Raw genomic sequence first — 4422 nt, forward strand, 5'->3', positions numbered from 1 at the left:
CTTGGTGGCAGAGCTGGTGCTGACGCCCCACTGACTCAGTCCAGTGCTGGGTGCGGCAGCGACATGTGGACCTTACAGCAGAGGAAACGGGACTTTTCCATTCTTTTTGCTCCTACTCCAAATAAACTGAAAATGTGACTTCTGTGCCCTGAATGTCCACTGTTGATTACCCTCTGTCAGGAAAGATGACCTTTCCCAGAGTCCCCACTTTGCTACGGAGCCAGCAGGCTTAGCCTTGTGCTGGCGTCCCCTGGCCTGGTGGGTCCCAACATCGTTGGGAATGATGAAAGTGTTCACAGATTCTATCAGGCCCACAATCCCGTATCTCTCATTCTGAAATCTCAACACTCTCTAATTTGAAAGCCAAATTATAGTTTTTGTTTATGGGATATTGCCCCAATCTCAGGGCAGTGAGATACATATCAGTCAGTGCCCCATCTCTTTCTGCCATACAGGCTCAAGAGGCATTATAATAACTGCTTAGCTGCCCTAAAATGTTGGAGCAACTGCTCTAGAAAATACTGCGCCATTCATTGATTTCATCAATTCATATGTTCAAGTATTCAACACATTTTTCTGACTGAATGCCTACTCTGCAAAGACACTACGGATTTTGGGATGTAAAGACAGAAGTATGGAACTAGCCCTTTCAGAATCTTACAATTTAATAAAAGACAATAGTTTGTTGAAAACTAGTAACACAATCTGGGGTACACAAGTAGTTTTCATCTTGAAGCTATCTCGCTCCTTGGGGTTCTATTTTCCAGAAGAATTTCATGGCCACATGTGGGCTCAGTGGAAGAAGCTGCTAAGATCTATTAACCATGTCTGCTGAGTGCACACGAGCAGAGAATGTACATGATGTGCTGTTTTGGCTGACTGTGTTTTAATTACATTGCAGAATGAAATTATTCCTATAATGCAAGTAAGAGCAATTTCTACAGGAGAGCAGGAAGGGGCTGACTTTGAATTAGAAACACCTGAGAGACTTCAAGAAGCAAATAAAAGGCTTTTAAGGATTTCCAGACAGGAAAATGATAGGTAGGAGCAAAGGCAAAGTAAGAATATATGGTAGGCCGGTCTCAGTGGGCCACGTGGTCTTGGGTGTGATGAAGATAATCAAAATGGGTTAATGAGAGGGCATGCAGTGAAGTTTGGACTTTGTTTTGTGGCAAATGGGTTAGAATTGAGAACTCTCAAGAAGAGTGTGTCTTCTGTCTTAGGAAAATCACACTACCAGTATTTTGGAGGGGAGCTGGGGTTGAAGATTGCTGATTGAAAGCATCTTGGTCAAGAACGACTGCCATCACCTAGGCAAGAGATGGAGATGTGGGAACAAAAACGTTAGCAAGGGAAATAGAAGGCTTTTTTTTTTTTTTTTTTTTTAAGGTATTGTCATAGGGCACATGTGCTTGCTGGAGAGAGAAAGAGAGAGAGAGAGAGAGGGAAAGTGAAAAATCACCCCTTAGGGGGATGGCCATGCCACAATCCTTCTCCTCCCTTCTCCTCTTGGGGTTTTGGGCACACATGCACATGCACCTGGCATGGTTTTCAAGCCACCTGGGTCTGAGACTAGAACTGCATTTGACCATGTGGGATTCCAGAGCCTTAATCACTATGCCACTTGCTGGCCCTAGCAGACATTTTAAACAAGAGATGACAGATCTAATAATCAATCGGAAGGAGGAGTCAAAGGTGAATCCAGGGTGTCTAAAATGTGAATGTGTAAAAAGAAAGAGGGCTGCCGAGGCGAGTATGAGGGAATGCTGTTACAGTGCTGGACATCTTGAGGCAGAGCTATTACCAACGTTTTACAAAGAAATGTCCTGCAGGTATTTAAAAGTGAGACATGGAAGGGTCCAAGTTCTCATCCAGGGACCTCCCTGAGTATGCCAGGCATGCACGTGACCTCGATCCAGACTGACGGAAGTTGAGTGAATTGGGTTGAGGCCCTGTTGGTGTGCTGTGTCTCTATTTAGCTCTCTCTTTGTCTCTGTTGCTTATGGAAGAAAGAAGAAAACAAAGAAAGGAAAGAAAGAAAGAGAGAAAGAAAGAAAGAAAGAAAGAAAGAAAGAAAGAAAGAAAGAAAGAAAGAAAGAAAGAAAAAGGGAGGGAGGGATGGAGGGAGGAAAAGGAAGGAAGGAAGGAAGGAACCATTAAATAGAATGGTGAGTGTATGTTTCAGAGAAACAAAAATGTCAGGGAGAAATTCCATACCCAGAAAATATACCACTATTATAATTCCCTGTTCCAAAGTTCACAAAATTATAAAAATTACAAGTTTAAAAAAGTTTGGTGCTGCAATTTATTGATTGATAAACCTCATCTGAACAAATGTAAGGCTACTTGTAGATTTCATTTATCTCACTCAAGGCCAATATCCATTTTTGTTGTTGTTGCTGAAATAATATGCTTGAATACAGGATACATTCAGTACTCTACCAAATTGTACAGGGCTCAGGGTGTTTTATACTAAATGGTGCATGCACCAAACAACCTTTTAAAATAAAATAATTTTATAATTTCTGAAACATACCTGGTCCCAAGGTTTTAGATGAGGCAGGTGGACATGTAGTAATATCTATATTCTTTCTTTACTTCACATTTGTTTAGTTTTTTTTTTTTTCTTTTCCACTTCACTAGTGAGAGATGCAGAGAGAGACAGAGGCTGCACCCCCAACAGGTCTTGATGCCTCAGTCCACCCCCAGCCTCAGCCAGCCCTGCATCGTGGGCACACACCACTGTACTCAGGAGGTCTCCTGGTGCGAACCCAGAGCCTATCCACATGGATCAGCCTTGCAAGGGTGTGTTGTGCTACGGTGTCACCACCCAGCCCCTATATTTCACATTTTAAGAAAGTATTATCTTAATTTTGATGCATTTGGCATAAAGCACAGTAAATGTTTCTTTTCATCTGAAACTTCTGGAGAATAAAGCATTTTTTATATGTGCCCTTTTCATACAGTGATGCTTATTTGTCTATCCATAAAATTGGGATAATAATACTACCTACCTCAGAGAGTTGTTTAAACAACTAATGTACAGGATCTAACACATAAGTGTTTTAGGGAATGTGAGTCATGATTATTGCAGTCTTTTAACCAAGAAAGCTTTTTTTTTAAAAAATTTTTAATTTGCTATAGGGTACATCTGCTCACCAGAGAGAAACTGAGAAAGAGGAGAGAGAGAAGCAGCAGAAAGGACTAGCATTTCTTGCAACATTAAGAATTTGGTGTCACCAACCCCATGAGATGGGTGTTATTTTTCCCATTTCAGGGGTGCAGAAGCAGATTTGAGATGTTAAGCAGCACAATCCAATACACACACCAGTAAGGGGTAGACTTACCTCTCTTTGGGCTCTGCCTATTTCTGAGAGATGTGCGTGAGAGACAGCTGATACAACGTGTGAGAGACAGATACAAGGTATGAAAGACAAGGTCAGGGGTCCTTTTTCTGGTGTATTTCTAGTTACCTTTTTTTTTTTTTTTTAAATCTGTTATGAGGGTTGTTTTCCTTCGTGCTATTAGTGTGATATATGTAAAGACATACTATAGACTCTGGGCCAGTAGGTGGTATGGTGGTTAAGGTGCTAGACTCCCACATGGGTGACTGTGGTTTGAGTCCTGGACCTGGCCACTGCTCTCTCACTTCCCCCCTCTCTGGTGACTGTGTGTGCCCTGTAGCAAGTTAAAAAAATAATGATAAGTTAAATAAATAATTGTTTTAATTAAAAGAAAAAAAACATACTACAGACTTAAAACTTGTAAGTATGCCTCTTTCTAATCTTCCTCTCCACCAGTCCCTACTTTCACCTCCACCCCCAAAAGGCCTCTGCAAATAACATCTATTTAGTTCATAATAATCAAGTCTGGTTTTCAGACAAGCTGGAAACAGTATCTGTTAATTTGATCCGGACTAGGGGGAGGAAAGGGACGTAAGAGTGAGGTAAGAGTCTGGCTGCTGGGCAGCGAGGGTGTGGAAGGGCAGCCCGGCTTGCGGTAAGAAGGTATTACCTGACCGGAAAAGAAATCAAGTTTGTTGTAACTTGACTTAGTAAACTGCATCACAATCTGCTCCTTCCATTTTTTGATGCATACGGTTTAAATGAGAGAGTGCCACATTTCCTCCCTTTCTTCCGAAGAGCAAACGTCCTAGACCTGGGTCCCGTCCTCCTCAGCCTGAGACACAGTTTCTCTGTGTCACTTCTTGCTGCCGGACAGGAAACGTTCTAGCCAAAGGATAAGCCTCCAGTTTGAAGGGGCGGGGTGAGAAAAGGAAGAAGAGAAACAAAGAAAGAAAAACAAAAACTATGCAAGAGCAACTTGCGGGAGTCCCGCGCGATCACAGCGGGTTTCCAGTTTCCTAGAAGTAAGGACCACCCCTCTGTACCGCCCCCAACCCCCTGCCTCCCGCCCCCCCCG

The sequence above is a fragment of the Tupaia chinensis genome, unplaced genomic scaffold (genome assembly GCF_000334495.1).
Source record: "Tupaia chinensis unplaced genomic scaffold, TupChi_1.0 Scaffold143584_1, whole genome shotgun sequence".
Taxonomy (NCBI): domain Eukaryota; kingdom Metazoa; phylum Chordata; class Mammalia; order Scandentia; family Tupaiidae; genus Tupaia; species Tupaia belangeri.